Source organism: Trachurus japonicus, chromosome 11, assembly GCF_045865225.1.
Source record: "Trachurus japonicus isolate A0001 chromosome 11, Traja_1.0".
In the NCBI taxonomy this organism is placed as follows: Eukaryota; Metazoa; Chordata; class Actinopteri; order Carangiformes; family Carangidae; genus Trachurus; species Trachurus japonicus.
Window position 1 is genome coordinate 20094046 of NC_140917.1, and position 21860 is coordinate 20115905.

At 41.7% G+C, this 21860-nt stretch overlaps 1 protein-coding gene across 2 annotated transcripts in view; it reads right to left on the reverse strand.

Moving 5' to 3' along the window:
* The window catches only part of atxn1a (ataxin 1a), a 90814-nt gene that overhangs the window by 62409 nt on the left and 6545 nt on the right, over positions 1-21860 (reverse strand). For both annotated transcript variants that reach the window (XM_085791583.1, XM_085791584.1), the window contains exon 2: positions 4403-4591. The gene's annotated coding sequence lies outside the window, so the exon portion shown is untranslated. The remainder of the gene's footprint in view (positions 1-4402; positions 4592-21860) is intronic.

Here is a 21860-nt window from a genome sequence, read left to right on the forward strand (position 1 = left end):
CCCTCTCTGTCCCTCTCCCTCCTTGGTCTACCGCTGTTGCAGTTGGCAGTCTCAGGTGTGTGAGTGTGCATGTGTGTGTGTCTGTGTGTGTGCGTGTGTGTGTGTGTGTGTGTGTATCCCTTGCACTCCAAAACCAATTCAATCCTACTATGAGAGCAGGGGCCCAGATCAAATAAAGCGGAGCACAGCTATTACAAGGAAACAGAGAAGGGGAAATCCATGCTCTCTCTCTCTGTCTGTCTCTCTCTCTCACACACACACACGTACACACACACACACACACACAAAGAACGGGTGACCTCTCAATTTTACGTTTCTTACTACAAGGAACTTATTCGAAGTTTGACAGACTATCTCGTATGTCTGGCCTTTAACTGATTGTTTATCTCAGTGATTATTGATACGTTATAAGCTTAACCAGGTAAAAGCGAACACTGTTTACTCTCCTGACCCCCTTACTGCAGCCTCATGTTCACTTTACTTTATACTGAGCAGCTGCTCACAGACTGATACCCCCTGGCAACGCTGGACATCTGAAGAAGCTTTATTATAGAGAGCATTGCTGGGTTAATTGGTAATTTCACAACTCTGAGATTACTGTGAGTCGTTGCTGCAGGCTGCATGGAGTCTGAGCATGAGAGAGTGGGTGGGACTAATCTCAGTTTCAAATGAAAAAAAAAAAAATCAATCTCTGAAAACTGATTGAATCCATATAAAGCTGTCAGATTTCCCTTCCAAGACGTAAATAAGTTTACTCTTTCTCCTGGCTCATAAAATGTCTTTCACAGACCAGTTCTCCTATAATGAAGTCAAAGCCAAGCATATTTTGCCAAACAAGCCCCAGGGATTAACTGAATTCGAAGTTAGCAGTAATGTGGAAAAAAAAGAGAGAAAAAGAAAGAAAAAAATGTAATAAGCATGTCAGTGTGATCCATGCAGTCTAGCATCGGCAGACAGACGACTGACCCTGATCCTGATTTCTGTGAATTGTGAACGGTGCCAAAGTCAGAGGAGTTTGAACTGTGGCGCTGATGGGACATCTCTATCTTAAACTGAAAACACTCTTATAATACAGGCATATCTCAATAAATTTGACATATGCCTGTCAACAACTTTCAGGTCAGCAGACAACCCCATGATAGAGGAGCCTACTGAACCAGACTAAGAGAACATTTAAAGGCTCAGGAAACATTTGCAGTTGTTAATGAATAAATTAGCTGATTAGAGTGTGACACTATTACAATAGTGATCCTTTTCACAATATTCTACTTTTTTGAGATACTGAATTTTGTGTTTTCATAAATGTCATCTACAACCAATACAATTAAAAGAAATAAAGACATAACATATTTCAGCTTGTGTAATGATTCTACATATTCACTTTATAGTAATAGTAGTAGTTCAAAGTACTATTTGAATTAAACTACTGTATATGTAGTAAATTAACTTTTCAATGAAATTACATTCTTATTCACTGATCTGCATCTGTAGAAACATCTAAAATATATTTTATTCTTTTTGATTTTATATGTATGTATATTCATTACTGCTTTATTTTATGTCCATAACCTGCAAATTATTTTACTGAGAGCCTTTTTAAAAAGGCAGATACTGTAGTGTATTAATAGCACAGAATGTGTGAATATCCTTGAAGGTAAATCTTCTGTATACAAACATGAATTATTTAAAAATCTGTAAATTGCAGAGGATCACATGTTCCAGGCTTTAGATAAAGTCTCATTGATTAGCAAGCAATTCACAATAATTAATTAATAGGAAGTCCATTTTCCCGATGTTTAGTACAAGGTTACACAGTTCTTTCCTTTTTAATGAGAAATTATGGGGAAATTATTAATCATTGCACCTTTATACTACATTGAAGCATTATATCTTTAACTTAGTGTAGATTTGAAAGTTGTCATAAAAAGTTGTATTTATATTCTGAATAGTGATATTCTTACTGATATTTTGACCACTGTTTCCAAAGAACATAACCAATATTAGCAGAAAGTCTAAGGGCGGTGCATAGTGTGGTACCTTTCTTTTTTCTCTTTGCCTTGTATCAACTTCAAAGACCAAATCATATAATCAAGTAATTTAAAACACACAAAAAAATTGTGCAAATTGTTTGACACAGGTATAAAAATGGACACCTTGTTAGCACATTAAAGCAAACCAGAGGCCAAATTACTGTAGCGCCACTTTAATAACTCAAATGAATACAACATGTATTATGCTTGATTATGTTAGCTGTCTAGCAACATAAGCTTAGTCTACTGTTGAACTCACTGGAAGCCGCGCAGGATACAACAAAAGACTGTCTGCCGTGTGAACACAAATATATCCTGAATTTTGACTCAACATCCTGAACAGGCAGTGACACACACACACAAAAAAGCCCAGATCCAGCCCCTATACAGCTGACTGACAGTCTGTATACGGTGCTCCCATTAAGAGCCATTTTCTGACATGTGCTGATCACCACGACTTGCCGCCCAGCATCATTGTTTGAGCCCTTAGACTGTCAGCCCTCCATCTGCTCATTTCTGGGGCTTTCTGCTCAGAGAAAAGGCAACTGTCAACAGCGAATTTACAAAAGTGAGAGGAAGCAGAAAGAAGCTGGGAGTGAAATGTTTAATTTCCATTCAGCAAGACTGATGGCTGAAGAAAGGAGGAGACAGGGAGGAGAGAGGAGAAAGGGAGGAGATGGGGAGCAGGGAGAGTTTGAATCTCTGCAACAAAAAACAAGAGCACTTTGTTGCAGCATTGTTATATTTAATTATATACTTTTCTTGCATTTGTTTAATTTACATCTTACCTTTCCTTTATACTTTCTCTCTGAAGCTCTCCTTATTTTACCCCCTTCTCTGAATTGGTACAAAGTTAATTTAATAAACTAATTAGGCTGCACTTCAAAACATATTTGTATAGTTATGAGGCAAGTCCCCAAGCATCCTAGGGTACCTCACAGGAAAATCTAATGATGCTGTTGGTGAGTCGAGTATAACTGTATATTGCTGAAGGGTAGTAAACAAAAAATAGTTTAGTAAAAAGCTAGGTACAGAAAATACTTCTCTGTGGGTTTTGTCTTGTTTTTTTTTTCACCAAATAAACTTTGAATTTAAATTGATACTAAGGAGAGGAGAGGAGAGGAGAGGAGAGGAGAGGAGAGGAGAGGAGAGGAGAGGAGGATGTGTTCAATGAGTCGAAAGGCAGAGACTGGCTTTCCCACTGTTCTCAGTAAGCCCCTCTATTCATGCTGCTCTCCCTCATAGGAGAGAATGGAGCTTCAACACACAGCTGGTGAGACGGAGATAAAGGACTGACAGAGGAGCTTCAATAGATACAGTGGAGGGTGAGGATACAAAAACGAGGCAAAGAGGAGAGGGGGAGAGGCCGCTCAGTTGGAGAACGGCTATACAGAGGCGAAGGGAGGAGAGGGGAGACGGATAGAGAGGGAGGGAGTTTGGCAGAAGATAAATCTGCAGAACTGAGTTGAGAGACATCACGGTGGGAGGGTCAAAGAGAAGAATAAGAAAGAAAAGAATAAAAAATCAAACGTCAAGTCACATTAAAGGAGAATAGAGGAGAAGGAGGAAGGAGGAGAGGAGCTCAGACAAGCCCGGAGAAGTTTATCCTCTGAGCTGTAGAAACATATAAACCCCTAAACACAGCTAAGTACATCTCTGCTACGTTACCACTGTATTACTGACAGATACACTCAACAACTCTGAAAACAACAAATCAAAGTCAAAACAACAGAGAACTACAGAAATAAGTGGTGAAGAGCGCGCATGGTGATTTGTTTTCAGGTTAGAAGGTTGGTCACATTAATCTGGTGAGTTCAAAGATTCGTAAGTGTCAGAAGAAGAAGAGCCACTTGAGTTGCAGCTGCCATCCTCTCTTTGACACATTGTTCAGCTCTAAGGACCAGGGAAAGGAATTTATACGTCTGGTTTGTTATGCAGTCACATTGGCCTCATATAAAATGAACCAAGATGGGTAAGGATGAAGTTAGGGGGACTGACAAGGGTTTCAGTGAATGGACATCAGCAGCAGATGTGGTGACTAACACAGCAGCAACAGCAACATTACTGAAACTCTAAATAACACATAATGTATTGTGCACTATTAGTTGAACATCTAAACTCCAATATCATAAAGGAATAGTTACTGTGCGGCTGATCCTTATTTTAAAAGGTGAGTAAAATATAATGACCAAAATAAGTGGTGGGGGTCACAGGCACTATTTCCTAAATCCCAACCCATTGAATGCTGATGTAAAATATACCGTACATCAGCATTCATTGGGTTACACACTCTTAAATCAGATTATAGCAGCAGATCCTGTTCTCTGCTAGCAGGATTAAGCGGAAGTTTTGTTTGTCAGAGTCCGTCCTACCTGAGCTGACGAGGCGGAGCCACTTGGGCGGAGTAGGTGGAGCCTGCCTGCTCAGTTGAGGGCCGACACCCGACTGGAGCTGCAGTTCCTGGTGTGAAGTCTCGATCTCTCCACCAATGGGAGGGAAGCGCCCCGGATGTCTGCGCCGTCTGTCCACGTCTGTCTGTCTGCAGGTGCTGTCACCATTACCTACACACACACACAGACACACAGAGACAGAGACAGCATTACCAACAAGTGTTCCTTTTGTCTATTCTACAAAACAGCTGGCAACATTATGCTTCCTGATGATTATTGAGGTCGCAGCTATTGCTTGTTTCTAGCTCAATTATCACTGCATAATAACCAAAATTCATGCTATGTAATTACAATCGTCAGCTTAACCTTCAAGCCAAGTGTTATTTTTCCACCAAATGATTTCCTCTCTGCTTAAATGGCAGCTGTACAGAACAGCAGCATAGAAGGAAATGTCAGCTCATGAGGGTCCTCAACGGAGAGGATCCTTTATAGCCTACTTGTTCATTTAAACACTTTTATTCAGGTTTATTGATCCTTATTTTAAATTTGGTGAAAACCCCCAACATAATTTCATATGATAGCACATCAAAACAAACAGACAGGGTGTTAGTTGCAGTATTAATCTGCTATTACCAAACTGAATCTCTATCTGCAGTTGTCTTCACTGGTGGCCAGCGTCTCCCACGATAAATGGGTTTGCAAATAAAGTCAACCTGTTGACTTTGGCGCTATATTAATCACTTAGCCACAGTCTTTGAGTCACTGGAGTTTAAGTGTGTGTGCATCTGTTAAAGTCTGTGCTTGTGATTTTGTACACTGGCTATCACTGTCTCCCTGCTGTTTCCCTCTCTCTGTCGCTCCCTCTTAGGAGTATTCAGAACAAACACCCGTGCTATTTATACACTGACGCCCCATCGGCATGGCAACCACGCTTTGTTTACCCGCAAGAGACACTGGTTTGAGGCGTGTGTCCTCCTTTTTTTTTTTTTTTTTCTTCTCTAACAAAAACATAGTTATTTGGAGGCATTTAGATCTCTTTTCATGAGCTTGGCTCTCTTTCTGGAGCGGACAATGTTTCACTTTGACCAAATGCCTCCGGTAAACTGGGAGCTATTATGATGAAATGGAAAGCGGGTAATAAAACTAGTATCTCTAAGGAAGCTAAATTTGTTTGTTGGTTTTTTCGTTGTTTTTTGGTTCTTAGCCTAACAGAGTTGTTGTTCTTAAAGTTTTTTAATAATGTCACCCTAATAATGAGGAGTGCTTTGTCCTTTAAAGCACTGATAATAATATATTTTTCAATAAATAAATAAATACATGCATTAATGAAAATTTTATGCCTCATAGGTCAGGACCCTAAACGGATCCAACACTATCCAAGCTTGTGTGTAAAGCTACCCGTGCCCAGGTGTGAATCTAACATGGAGACTGTGCTGTTCCTGAAAGGGAGCCATCTCCTCTGGGTAAGTACATGTTGTATAGTGTCTAATTTAATGCACAAGCACAGAGAAAAATACTTAGTGCACCCACCCAACGCACTCCTCTCATTTAGAGTAACCCTGGAGGCTGTTACCATAGCGACACAGACATGTCCCAAGGTCACGGGGCAGAGCTGAGCATTAAGTTGAACCCTGAAACAAGGCATCTCCTTGGCAACACAAAATCAGGTCAGTTGATCATGTGACAAACCAGGCCCTGGGGACAGATACTGATACTAAAGCACTTTTTTTTTTCTTTTCTTGTTTGTACTAAGTTGACACGAACTCAACAAATACAAACACACACACACACGCACGAGCATGCAGGCGTGTGAAACCTGTAAAACACTGAATATACAACTGTACTTACTGTATTTTGAGCCGCAAACACACTCACAAACCCACAACAGAAAACACTTGCACAAGAGGTGACACAAAACACACGCGAGATGAAAACACAGATAAAACAGCCGGAGCGGAGATGACTTACTAAAAGTTTGACATATCGTGAGCAAAGAGTCTTTGAGAGTGTGTGTCATCTACCACAGCCTGGTCGATACACACACCAGCAGCTCCTCACGTGCACCACGACTGTCACACTCGTGCTTTTTATTTCTATGTGCATTTTTAATGCAAGAAGTGAAACGACACTCACTGGCAGTTATTGCAGATGCATCTTTTAACATGCTTTCATAATCAACAACAATGCAGCAAAATATAATAATCTACAAGTCCAACACATTGACTCAAATCAAGAACCATCTGAGGAATTGCATAGTAGAATGAGTCAACAAGTTTATAATAAATGTGAGCAGGCTTTCTCTGCAGTTGACAGTTTTTGATACTCTGTGCTACACAGATGCAAGTATTAAGGCTTTATTTACACTACGGCTTAAAACTGTTTACTGCAATGGCTGTCTGTACTATTAGCCTAGATTAACAGCTTAATCAGCATAGTAAACATACCTGACCCCTAACCACCAGCACCGTGAGCACTATTCCTCCACTCACTGTAAACTACACTGGAACAAAAAGTTTTTTTTAATAAATGACGTGAAAGGTTTGCAGCCAGGATGATGATAATTCACTGGTCATTTCTCAGGCTTAGAGTTTATATGGAAGCGCTGATAGCAGATTTACATCCTGTGTGCCCTCATAAAATAAATAAAACACAAATATTTGCATTGGAAATATAAAGTATAGCACATACAGTGTACAAATGGCCACTATTTAAATTACAGCTAAACCTCTGTTCAACAATGTATTTCAGTTGTAGAAGTTCCTCTGCTCCCATAAATCAATATCTACAGTGTCTGTGGTCAGTTTCAGAGTTGAAATCGGTATGGGACACAGTTTCAACTGGATTCACCTTGTCCGTCTGATTCATGGAAAATATTGTGAAAAGTTTACACACACACACACACACACAGATTTGTGAATACACACACTTTTTTTTCCTGCTACTCAGCAGTCTAGGATTCAGTTCCCTGTCTGTCACACAAGATACTCAATAATACTGGCAGCATGGGTGTATGCGTGTCCCGTGTGTGTGTGTGTGTGTGTGTGTGTGTGTGTGTGTGTGTGTGTGTGTGTGTGTACGTATGCGTGTCCCGTGTGTGTGTGTGTGTGTGTGTGTGTGTGTCACCATGTGCACCTATGAAACTGTGCCCTGCCCCTTTCAGTCTGCTTTTCTATTGGTCCCCTGCCTGCTGTCCCTCTGTCACACACAGGGTTGGACACGCATGCACGGACCAACACACATACACACTCAGAGACACAGCAGGCACAGCTGTCAACAGAGAACACGGAGCCATAGGTGGGATGTGTGTGTGCGTGTGCGTGTGCGTGTGCGTGTGTGTGTGTGTGTGTGTGTAATGAGGAGCAGAGCAGTATCTGTTGTAGGATTACACCCTGACCTGTCTTGTCTGGCTAATTCCTCTGTTACCATCGACAACATCCACACTGCGACTAGGCAGAGGAGGACATGAGAAACTTGACTCTCTAGTTTTTAGTCTTAGTTTTTTTTCAGCCTTCTTTATCATGTCTTTAATGCAGTCTTTATGTTAAATTGTGATCTATTATCTTTCTATTTCACGTCACATTCATTTCTGCTTTCACACCCCATTAGTTTTTCGCTTCTATTTACATGATTAGATTCATTTAATCTTCCTCAGGAGGCCAGGAGGGCACTCCATGCTCCCTTGTGGGCTTGTTTGGCTCAGTAACTATGTCCTTCCTTATGCTGCTTTTACTCTCTATTTGCATCTATGTAATTTGGGTGGGTGGGGGGGGGATGAATGAATAAACTCACAAATAAGAGGAATGGATCAAATGCACCAGCAGGGAACTCGCCTCAGAGGGGAATTCCGCTGAAATTGTATTTTATTTGGCTGTTCTGCAAAAGATGCTACTGCTACAAAACAAAGCTGTTTTTGTTGTTGTTGTTGTTTGTTTGTTTAAATGCATCATAAGTGTGGGCTTCCAAGGAATGACGAAAGTGCAGCGTTGCAATGTTCCAGGAATGCACTGCAGGCTCTGCGTTCACTGGCTGCATCTCACCAGAGCAGCCACCAACTGGCCAACAATAGGCTGGTTAGCTGAACCCAACCCAGTCTGCAGAGCGGCCTGAAATTCTTCAAATATGCAAAGGGTATAATTATGATTGGGAACCTGCAACAGTAATGCACCAGCATTTGAAAGTAGCTTTCGTTTATATCTAAGGATAAACCTGTACATCTGTGTAGCACTAAATTGACAAGTCATAATACTAATATTAGTGATAGATTTGATAGCACAGGACCAGTTGTAAATGACCCATAAATGACAACACATGTAGTGTCTGCAAATGCTGTTTCAAGTTTAAAGGTGTAAGAACAAAAGTGTTGTCAGCACAGCGTAAGGAAACACCTGCTCCTCTAACTTGCATTCATGTTAAGGAACTGAACTGAACACCAACTATTGCAATTCATCTCACTATCTACAGATATATTTCCTGTTTATTGTAATTACTTAGTCTGTTGATCTGTTCTGTTGCAGACACTTGTTCAAACATGAAGAAGGCATCGTCATTGTGTAAATGAATTCATACACTACTAAAGTTCCCATTTTTTCAGTTTTTGTAGAAATTTCAGCAGCTGAAGTCCAGTCAAACACTTCCAAGAGCACAAAGGTCAACAGTTATCAGAACTGCCTAAGGCAAAAAAAAGAGAGAGAGAGAGAAAGAGAGAGATCAAGTAAATTTCATAGAAAATCTTTTCACTGATTAGGTAGTTTTTAACTTTCCTGCAGCTATGGAGGTAAATGAAGCTATGGTAGTAAAGTAACAACAAATCCTATATGATTACTTTAAAACCCACTACCAGTACATCAATACAAAGGTGTGTTGGTGGACCACACTGCATTATTACATCTTTTTATGTATCATTAAGACTATACTCAAAGACAAACACCAAAAGAGAGTGGACAGGACAATCAGGGGTTCATCCTACAGCAAAATAATGATCCAAAACATTAGAAGAATAGAACAAGATGTCAGGCTTCAAATGATGGAAGAGCATCCCAGTCTCCAGACTTACAGTATACCCCATGGAGCTGGTTTGGGATGAACTGGACAGAAGGTGAAAGCAAAGCAACCTGCAAGTGCAACACTTTCGTGAGAACTCCTGCAACAGTGTTTTGGGACAAACTTTCTGAGCACTGTTTGATTTCTTTATTGCTCTATGCTTTGCTTTCGGTGTACACCGAGACGTCACACTGTGCAAATTTCAGTAACAAATGGAGAGACGGAGATGTTCTAAAACTTTTGACCTGCAAGTGTGTTTGCTTTGGCAATACTGTTTGTGAACTTTTATGCGGGAAAGGCTTGGTAAACTGAAACTGAGAAGAAAAGAAAGAAAAAAGAGGGACCCACATTTACAGTGAGATGCAGAGAGAAACATGAACCACCTCTCTTGGTTATGCAACTCGCTCACTAACCCTCCGCACAATCAGCACGGGTCAAAGTTCAGCACTCTTAAAAGCTGCTTCTGTATACCTGATGACCACACTTTTTTTTCTTGCTGATAAATATAGACACGTCTCCACAACCATTCATACCATATCCATGAATATCCAATACAAAAAGCATGCCTAGCAACCTAGATAGCGTAGATAGCACTGCACTTAAGATAGCACAATGACACTTTGAGCACTATTTAGATAAGGTCACTGTAAAGAAATAATAAAAGAAAAGAAAAACACACCAGCACATAGTATATTGATAAGCACACACAGTGTCAAGGTGTCATCTAGGAAAAATGCTGCAGAGGTTTTGGGTAAAAGAGCCTGCTCACCCTCTGGCTGTCCTCTATCAGGCCTTCACAGGTGGGGATGTTATGTGAGCATCTCCTGATGTGGTTACACCTCTTATGAAATAATAACAGCTGGTAAATGCCATAATGTGATACTATTATTCCACGCAGGAATTTACTAGAAGGTGAACTTGATGTGAAAGTATATTATGTTGCTGTCTTACAAAAGGCTTTTACTATATTGCTATTTCAGCTTTGAGCAAAAGGCTTTGAGGAGTAGTACTGTACATTTCTGAAATCCATCTTGATATATTTTCAGCTGCTTCCAGAGGTTTTAATGTAGATTAACTAGGTTTGAATCAATGCACAAGGCATCACAGCATAACATCAGCGCGACATGTGACAGACATGTGAGCGAGGGGGAAATAAAACACAGGGCAGCAGAAAAGATACTGAATAAATTGTAAAAGGTAATAATTTAAAAGTAAAAACGTGAGCGACAGAGAAATAAATTCCTCTATGACCCTCCCATATGTTTTCATATTTTCAGTATTAACCTATGAACGTGCCAGAAGTGTGTGTAAGCAGCTAGCATGTCTATAAGCGACAGAGTGCACTAATGCTGAACATCAGAGCACAAGCTGCCACCTGAGAGAATTACTCAGCATTCCTCAGCTGAGACAGCGTTAGCATATGCGGGGCCCCGGAGAAGCAGGAGTCGCGGGGAGCCCGGCTTTGATCGGTCCCCTAAGATCCCAACACTGGAATAAGGAGGGATATGCTTGAAGGGGGCCTGCAGGGAACACACACACACACATACACACAATCAGATCTTCAAAGATATACACCACACATGCGCACAGGACACTCTATATCTTTCCACTTTCTAACATTCAAAAGACATACCGTAAATATGCTGCTGCCCATGCATGCATAGTAATAATAATCTACTGCTTTATCGGCCTCTCTTGTACATGCAGAACACATCCACACATGAAAAACTCTCAATGTCACCTTTACACAGAGTATGTTGTCTTTCTCATATCCCACTTTGCTTCAACACACATACACACATACCTCCTGAGTGCAACAATATAAACATCACTGCAAACTCTCATCACAAGTAAAAATGAAACAGGTATTGAAATGAATTAAACAGAGAATAAAGTATAAAGTGTGTAAGTGTAGTAAAAGTCTTAATGCGACAGCAGTAATCTGACGGAGAGGCAGATGGCAGGTATAATAGCTGGATTACAGATGTTCTACCACAGCATTAGAGCGAGTGGATACAAGCTGTTGCTGCAAGAGCAGGTTTCATGAGACCTTATTCAACTCCCTGACACAAACTTTTAGTCTCACTCGCCCCCACAATTTCATTCCTGTCAGAGTGTGCTGAATGATGAGCAAACCTCTTTTTCTTGTCTGTCATGCTTTTAACTGTGGCAAGAGGGCTGTCTCTGTTTGAGGGCTTGATTGCTTCTGTAAGCAAAGTGATAATTCACCGGTTAAGACGGAGAAGGATCTGCAAATGCTGTAAAAAATAAAAAATAAAATAAAGTGAGCCAGAACTCAAAATCAAGGTGAAACCACTAAAATATATTTTTTTTCTGATGACTTTATGTTCCTTCATCACAGCTTTTTTTGTTTGATGGAAAATCCAATTTGACAAGGAATATCAGATCGGGCTACAAGTTTGGCAACATATCAGACTCAAATCCACACGTCAGAGGCACATGTCATGCACCGCAGGACACTGATGCAAAACATCAAATCACATTAAATATTTTACTTGCATGCTAGCTTGGCTGAGTGGCGATTAATAGAAAGTGGGTCAAACAGAAAACTATTGGCTGAGAGATTAACTTTGAAGACGTCCGACAGTTGAGACCCATGGCGGGGAAGGGGGGGGGGCGTGAATCGTCTTGTTTTTTTGCAGTTGCTGGCTTCTGTTTCACAAATAAACCCACAAGGTTTGAAAAAAAATGAATGGAAATGAAATAATGTGAATAAGCATAAACATTTGAGTCGTGTATAATTGTTTTTTTGCTTGTTCAAGCAAACTGAAGCGCACAGCAGGAGAGTGAGTACAGGGCCTGCCCTTAAGGCTGTGCTGACACTGACACTTATAGAGTAACACTGAACTAGTTAGGAGAGTTCTCCTCTGAGGCTGGATCAACAACATAGAAAAAGCCTGTTTGACACAGTCAGGAGCAAAATAAAGAGTTAAATAGAATTTTAAATATCTTCATGACTATGTATGTATATAACGCACAATATACTTTCATACCCTCCATCTCCGATGAAGGTGAGTGGACTTTAAGAAGATAATAGTTATTATGGGGTTCACAGTATGACCTTAGGAAGTCACCGGCGTACGTCACGAAGCACCGCGGCTGTGGCAGGCTCCTGCTGGCAGCACAGGTGCTCACATGCACACACTAAATACACACACATGCACACACAGACACTTGGCTAGGACACTGCAGGTACCCCCTCCCAACCCCACTGATGTACATAGCCACACTCATAAAGATGCACACACACACACACACACACATGCAAACAAAGTGCAGGTGCTCACACTGCCCCACCAGCTGTCCCTAGAGATCCTGCTACAAGGTCTGATGACCAAGACAGAGAGGACAAAGGAACAGAAAGAGAGACTACAATAAAGAGGACTGACCAGATGCCAACACTGACAGGTGTGTGTGCTACGTACGTATACGTGCATGTGTGTGTGTGTGTGTGTGTGTGTGTGTGTGTGTGTGTGTGTGTGTGTGTGTGTGTGTGTGTGTGTGTGTCAGGTTGTGGCTGAGTTCCAATGTGCTGCACTGCCCTTAACCCAAATAAAGTCTGGTTATCTTTGTTTAACCTTGACTACTAGTGTTGTGTGTATATTGAAGTGCATATGTGCATGTGTGTCTTTGTATACCATGCCCTTGGTGACCTCTGGCAAAGTGTGAATGCAATATAGGTTCTCATTAAAATCTGCAAAATAATAAAAAGGTGTTGTCGTGGGAAAAAAACAAAACCAAAAACAAAGAACAAGACTGTCTTCCTCAGAAATCTGAACACGAAACTCAAATAACTTAAGAGAGTAATGTGGCATTTCAGGTCAGCATGGTTGGCTCTTATGACTGGAGGTTATGTCATTGTCAGGTCACGTCAGCCTCATGACACATCATAAAGTTGTTCCTTCTCATTCCTACAACAGACTGACAATCAGTTATATAACCAAGGTCAAAGGGTCAGAGTGGCTACGTTAGCGTAGCCACACCCTGCCTGGCTGTTAGCATTCCATAGTGAGCTACACTGTCAATACTTGACGAGCTGGAGATGTACGGCACTGCTGTCTTGGCTCCGGGGTCCAGGCGTGTCTAGCGTCTAGCGTGACCTCTCCTCTCCCTGCAGCTACGCACAAATGAGCCATGAGCAAAAGCAAACACTGCAGGCGGATTGTAGTGTAAGATAACAAATACTAATAAACAAATTACAAAGTTCAGGCCCCGTGCTTGGTTTACATGTCACACAAAGGAAGAGTGAGTTTCTCCCCTCAGCCAAATCACACATCATTATTTCATTTTCAGTGTTTCTAAATGAAACTCTAAACGCCTTGTCCTTAGCTCCTCTCTCGGTGAGCCTGCTGGCCTGGTCAGGGAACCCATGGCTCAAATACTTCCATGGTGTTAGGATTAAATACTGCTCTATTTTTAAAGATGATTGCTACCTTGAGGTGGCAATTGTAACCACTGACACATGGTGTCACTTTTAACTGGAAATATCAAATATAATTCTTGCATATATATGAGACAAATTTGTATTCTTAAATATATATTAGCATGTCGTACTGTACCTCACACACAGGGGAGGCATGTGGAAGCTTGCTGCCTGACTCTATATTGTGTTCTTGTCAAGTACAATAGAGCAGTTGCTTGTGGCAGCTTGTTAGACTGGGTGTTAGTCACAGGGATGGGCACCATTGGGCTACAAACTGCTACAAGGTCATACTGAGAATACATTGTTGGAGGGGCTAACAAAAAAAATGTGCAAACATCAACATACACACACAAAATATAAATATCCAAATCTAAATACATATAATAAAAACATGCATCACAATCGAGGTACAACAAAATAAAAAGCAGAGGTCTGTTATTTTGTAATACTATTTGCATGTTGTGTTATTTCTCAGAAAATACATTTCAGATTGACAAACATATTCAGAGCAGTGAATCACTGCCAACAAAACCGGTTGCAGCCCAACAGTTTAAATGAGGACAGTGATTCTGTAGTGACCGATCTGCCTCTCTGTGTAGAGGAAAAGACATATGCATTAGAAAGCACACACACACACACACACACACACATACACTGTACATACACACACACAGAGTGTAGTCGTGGATCAGGGAGTTCTGAGTACAATCTCTTCTGACACATACTGTACCGAAACCCTCTCTCATACTCCACTTAACACAGCTACAGTACACACACACACACACACGTGTGTACACACACAGGAGCGCCCCAAGTGTCTATACATGATTAAAAGACTGAAAGTGGGGCAGGCGCACAGTTCTAGCTCTGTGAAATTACTGCAGTTCCTTTTCAGCTCACCTCCAAACACACACACACACACACACACAAATCAACAAACTCCATGTCCAATATAATAATAAGTGTGCACAGCCTCACACACGCACTCACACGTTCACAATCCACATAGCACTGGTTCAATAATTGAGTGATTCCCCCGATGAAGCAGCAGGGGAGAGGACGGCACAGGAGCCAACAACTTATTGGTGCTGGCCAGACAAGAGAGCCCCTCCCTTCTATTCATCTCCCCGTGAAAAAAATGTTTTCCTGCTGCTTTGCACTTGACAGGATGGTGGACATTTTTTATTTTTATAAAAGCATTCTGGATTCCCCAAATAGACATTAAGCTCCCGACCCTGGGCTCAGCAGGGGTCCAGTAACTGTTCAAAGAAAACCTCTATGTTGCACAAACTATGTGAATAGGATCTATGAAGTCTTTTGTGAATTGGCCGAGGTATCAGCTTTTCATTTAAAGTAGTTAGCTGGGTATAAATTATGTTTCACAGCACATTATTGCACATTTGAAGACTAGCTTAAACAAAGCTTTTCAACCGAGCACAAATTAAACAATCAATTTAAAGGATTAAAAAATTATCCCAGGCAATTTAAAGGCCTCATTACAGTGGTCAGGAAACTTGTCCTGCTACAGTTGCAAAACACTGGTTACTGAGATGTTATACAGAGGACGAGAAGTCTGATTATTTGGGAAACTATGCAGAAGCACTTGCGTCATTATATTCTGTGTAAGACCAGGTTTTTTAAACTTTTTATTTATTTATTTATTTTTATCTCCACTGTTAAGGGATCATCAGTGCATTTGGTTTGTCACCTCTGAACCTCTCACAGAAAACATCTGCAAGCTTTGAAAAGTGCCAAAAATAGCTCTCACAGAATCCAAATGACAGTTTGCCTTTTCAGTATGAGAACAGCAAACATATTGTCTGGTCAAGTAAAACAAATCTCTTTATTTGGATAATCGACAGACATGAGGCAACAGTTCTCAGACAGCACTGGATTCTGTGTATTGTGATTTCTGATACTATTCAATACTCAGTACAGGTTTTACTTCTATAGGCAAATTGCCTTTAAATGTTACAGTACTGTATGTGTTACACTTTTCAAAAGAACAAAACAGTTTGTGGTTTTGAAAGTCAGTTCAATTAACAATAATTTTCCAAAACAGGCACCTATTACTTACAATTTTGAACAAAACACTTCGATTGACTTCAGTGTGTTCCTCTGTGCCTGGAACAAAACTTAACGACTCTCGATTAAACCTCAGATATCCCTTTATATGCTCAGACGTGGACATATTTCAGCCAGACCCAGCTCACTCTGACTCATGCACTAATGTTAAGAAACTGGCTGGAAATCTTCCATGAGTCACAGCACCTTGGGTCTGGGAGCCATGGCTCAAATGACTTGTTATGATCAGTTACATGGGACTTACAAGAAGAGGTGCCCCGAGACACACTGTAGTGCTTACACTGCAAAAAGAAAAAGAAAAAAGGGCATTCACGTGATTTTTCCCAAAGTCTAAATAAATATCTCTCACAGCTTTATCATAAAAAAAATAGATAAATGCTCTACAGTAAAAAGAAGAAAAAAAAAGAAGAAAAGAAAGAAAAAAGCTGCTGATATGAGTTGTACTTAGTGGCACAGATGAAAAAGTTACAATGGTGAAAGTTACAGTTCGCGGCCAAAAGGTAATTCTCAGAGAAAACCAGACAGCCTGAGCTGATCCACATCTGGTCGAAACGTTTCTTTCTTCGTCTCATGGGGGCTTACAAACAGAAAGCCACATACAGGACACAAGCTTACTACTTTTACGAGGCATTATGAAACTGTGCCTCAGTTTTAAAAGATTAGAAGTAAACAACAACAATATAAACCCTAGAAATCTCCTCTCCAAAGCTGGACCAGAGAGAGGGAGGGGGGTGGCCGAGGTGCGTTGCTATTGGCGGATTTCGATCATGTGCCGCGCTTGGCAAACACACCTGGGTCGGAGTAAAAACCCTTGCAAAAAGTTCAAACAGAAACCTGCAAATCCAGCAACTTCTTAGCAGCCTTGTGCAAGGTTTCCGAGAATTAGATCATAGGGTGTTTGTGGCAGAGGGGACTTGAGCTGCTGTGTTGTGATTTGGGGATTGGAAGAACACTTTTGCAACGTGAATCTTTGAACTTGTGGATGTGTCCAGTTTTCGATTGATTTCGACATGACCGCCAGATAAACGGTCGATGCAATACGACAATGGATCAGTTCCGAGAGAAGCTTTTATGAAGTACAGATAACATGTGGGTCACGCTGATAAAGCATCGAACTTGTTGCAGGCCAGCAGATAGATGGGAAGTCAAACATACAGACACACCTGATAACACGCACGCATACACATTTTAATATGCTTTTTTACTGCCTACAAGCATGCATATGTACTGTAACAAATAATGCAAAGTCTAACAAACTTGGGATTTTGTCATGTATCTTGTACATTAAGCTCTGAGGGCAAAGGCTGCAGCGTCCTCTGTGAATCGCACGGCTGACACAGCTGTATTTTGCAACCACGGCAAAATATCGCTCATCTGATAGTTCATCATTGACAGGTTCCACACTATCAATATATGGAGCCATAGCCTGGGGGGGGGGAGGGGTCATGTTGATAATGTGACATACAGCGAATCGGTGTGTGCGCGACATCAGTGATGAGTTATGACAGGCGTATTTTGTTCAAGGTTGACGCTCGTGAATTTTGCATGCTCTTACTCATAATGACCGCACCCACATGCTCAGACCAATCCCCTCGCCAACCCCCCAACCCACACACACACACAGTCCTCATGCTTTATGTAAGTGTAAATGGCATCCATGAAGTGCCTCCTACACTACACCACCTCTGTACTTCCACCCTGCACCCATTCAGCAGGAGTCTACAGTTAGGTAGCGTGTCCTGTCAGGTTGCAAATGCACTCAGCTATCCATCTCAGGCAGCAGCGCTAGAGGTAGTGTGGGGGCAAATCGCTGGCAGAGCTAATGGCACGTCATGTAGCATTAAACCAAGCTGACTGGGCGCTCGCCTCAAAAACCCAAAGCACTGAGTTGAGAGAGGAAAAACCGGAGCGAAGAGAGGCATCTTTTCACTCAAAAAGATTGTCTGTTGTTGGGTTTTGAGGCTAACTAGTGGTGAGAGGTTTGATAGGAGGCGGGGAGTTCCTCTGTTTCTTTCTTTTTCTTTTTTTTTTTAAGGGTTAGTGGTTAATGCTACATCTGCAACATCTGACAGGCAGGCCGTAGTAGGAGCCCATTCAAAATCTGTCTTAGTTGCAGGATGTCTTCGAGTGCTGTGGGAAATATTGTACTAACACTTTCAGAACGCATTACTGATCACACAATGCAGTAAATGCGGCACGGAAAAACAATTCTTTTTTTTTTCTTTCTACTTTTTTTCATCTGAGTTGCACCGCTGTGACATTTATGGGGCATGCTAACAGTGAAAAAATAGTAGAGAGTACATAGCTGTGTCAACAACTGACAATAAAAGTTAAATCCAGTCGCTTCATTGGCAGCTGGGCCCTGAATCACTGTCATGGCCTTAGAAGCTTCACAATATCCACTCTGTTAGAAAAATGAAAATAGTATCTGAGTATTTTAGACCTTCAGCTGAGAACAAGTCAAACATTTTCAGCGAAATTTCACCATGAACTCTTTTAAAGACGGACTAACTATAAATGGTGAATACACACACTGATAACGAGGTGAGACTTGCCACACACACACCACAACGGATGTAGGCTACTTATTACATAAATGTCACATATTTTGGACATTGCTGCCGGTAACCATCAGCCATTTCCTTTCAGACCATCAGTTCCTCCTGAGGTTAGACATAGGCTTAAGAGATACCTTCGATGATGCTGATGATTCTAAAACCACCTGACAATCTAACTCTGGCTTACCGAGATCTGACATCTGGGAAGTTTAACAGTTCCAGTAAGAGCCATTTAGGTTATGGAATGTACAAAAAAAAAACAGAGTTATTTTTGGTCTGATGAGGATGCCTAGTAATTTCCCATTAGGTCAACTTTCTTCTCCTACCACAGGTATTTTCCCTGGGCAAGCCCCTGCAATGGGTGTGTACGCTAGCATAAGCACAGCTGCAACAAGTGTGTCCGTGTGTCTCTGTGTGTGTGTCTGTGTGTAAAAACATGGGTATCTTACAGGATGCATTACTCTGAACAATGTACGGTGCATATACATCCAGGGTAAGCGTGGCAATGAGCCATTTTGCAGCCAGGTTAGCTTCCCCAACTGTGGCAGCTGATAGTAGATGACAGTGTCAGAGAAGCAGCCCGGCCAGGCCACAGTGAAACCTCACATTAACCTCATTTATCCGTGTCATAGCTCTTCACCTGAACCCTGCCACACACTCACCCTCTGATCAACACACTGGCAAAAAAGCACAAGCTTAAAGTGTAGCCGACACAACCGCATACAGAGGAACAACCGTAGCTAATTAAAGACACACACACACACAGAGAAACACAAACATAGGCACTTTCAGAGTTGCACAAGTCCTATCTAAACAGCAATCTTATGCTGCAGATGAAATGCAAGATATACTGCAGTGTTTGTAGTGTACTTGTGGACATGGGCAGATCAACCTAACAGAGCAGAAGTAGTATATTGAATTTAGTGTTGTACCAGGCACAGCACTAGACAGAAATGAATTCCATTAGGTTATGTGCTGCCATATTTGTCTTGCACCGCTCTTTTGTCTCTACAATCAAAGTAGGAGTGATGCCGCCATCTTTGAACATGTCCCTGTAATTTATAGCTACAATTAAGTTGCCTTTCCGCGGCCAGCTACGTAAACAATCTAGTTACTCTGAACAGATAGTACTGTGCTGGACAAGCAATAGCAGCATACCACTAGAGAAACTGTCAAAATACGGTATAATCTAATATCAAAGACTCCAGTCTAAGGGGGAAAATAGAGAGAGATATTCTCCAAAGGGGCCCTGATAGTGTACGTGATGATGGACTCATGTGCAGGCAGGGAACATCCTGGTGGCTCACTATCGGTCTTATCTCTACAGCAGTGTATTAGCACACCTCCCTGACTGTTACAGCCAAATGTCCCTGTTCCAATGTCATGAGCTTACTACATAGCTAAGGGAAGGGATGGAAATAATAGCCGGTCAGTCAGTCGGTCAGTCAGTCAGTCAATCAGTCAGGCAGCCAGCCAGTCAGTCTGTCAGTCAGACATGTATCCAGAAAGCTTGTCAGCTAGCTAGCCTGAGGCCAAGCATCCAGCCAAATGTCCAGCCAGATGAAGCTGATCCACAGCCAGGCAGCCAGTCAGTCATCCAGTAAAAAAGATGAACTGGCCAAGCCACAACTACCAGCCAGCCGGCCAGCCAGCCAGACAGACAGAGACCGACAGAGAGAGCCAGCGACTCAGCCACGCATCCAGCAACTTACTCTATTCAAACCACACCACCGCTTGATTGGGGAGGGAATAGTTTCAGCCTTACAGGCACTGTTTTAAATATTCCCTGTGGTTTAGTTGCACAGGCCTGTCTCAACCTGTCATCCAGTGCCCACCCATGTATGCCCCTGACCATATGGTGACCCGTCCCGAGCCCTTTGTTTTCATTCACTGATGCATTGTCAGAAAGGCGCTGATGGCTAAGGATATGCTGGAGTTCAGCACAAGCCACATCACACACCATCAATGTAATAAGATGTTCTGGGGTGTGATGAACTGACATGACCCAAAAATGCCATGTGCCGAGGCTTGACATCAGCATCCCAAGGAGTAAACAGTAGTAATGGAAAGCAAATTTGTGCCAAGAACAACATTGGTGAAGGGTGGGTTTTGGTATTCCAGGGATTGTTTCTATCACTGGCCATTTTCCTGTTATTGAATTCCTCTCTCTCAATGCATATCCTTCTGGCTTGAACTTAAGTTATTGTTGATACCCACACACCCACCTTGCAGCCGAGGGTCTAGAGGCTTTGCAACCCCCTGGGTAGATTTTTTTTTGTTTGTTTTAAAGATACAAACTAGCCTATTGTACTGTGACTTCAATCTGAGCAAGAGAGAGAGAGACTGAGTTGAGTGTTTGTGGGTGGGAAGCCAGCCAGACAGGGACAGTGTCTTTGTTGCCAGTTTGACATTGTGTAAAGTAGCTAAAAGGTTTTCCTCAATATTAAATGCACATGTGCAGGACGTTTGGGCTAGCAGAACACAAAAAAAATGACGTGCAAGAAAGAGTGTTGTAATGTTCTTATTGTGGTGCCCCAGTTTTTTTAAGAATATTGTCAGAGCAATCCACTGTCTTCAGCTGCCAAGCCTATAATTTTCAAATCTCACAACTATACAATTTAGGTGCTTCACGAGAAATTGTACACTTGGGCTTCAGTACAGTATGTATGACCCCTAATACTAACATTCTTCTCTCATCTCTCCTCCACATCGCTATCTATGTGACTGTGTCCCAGGTTGTCAGCTTATCCCTGTCCCAGGCCTGGAGCTCTATGGGGAAGAGAAGAGCCTGCAGGAGCTGTCTGGCTGCCAGTCAGTGTCAACCTCCCTCTGTAATCCTCTACTGCCTCTGATAAGGATAAGGCAGAGAAGACTAGACTAGCAAAATAGGAGAGAAGAGAAGAGAAGAGAAGCGAAGAGAAGAGAAGAGAAGAGAAGAGAAGAGAAGAGAAGAGAAGAGAAGAGAAGAGAAGAGAAGAGAAGAGAAGAGAAGAGAAGAGAAGAGAAGAGAAGAGAAGAGAAGAGAAGAGGTCAACTGAAGGAAACAGCAGAGGAGGAAATGTCCATTACACAAGGAAACTGAAGTAGGCTGATGAGTAGAAATATTATTTAGAAAAGAAACTTGGAGAATAATAGTTTAAGTTGTAAAACATCCCATACCAACGCTTAAAACCCTTTCCTCGTCTCAGTCAGGCTTTACTTGGAATGTGATCAAATATGAATCAAAGCTGAAAGATCACAGGGGGAGCATGCTGAATTGACTATTGCATGATCATTTACATGAAGCATCACATTTGATGCATTAGGCACAGTA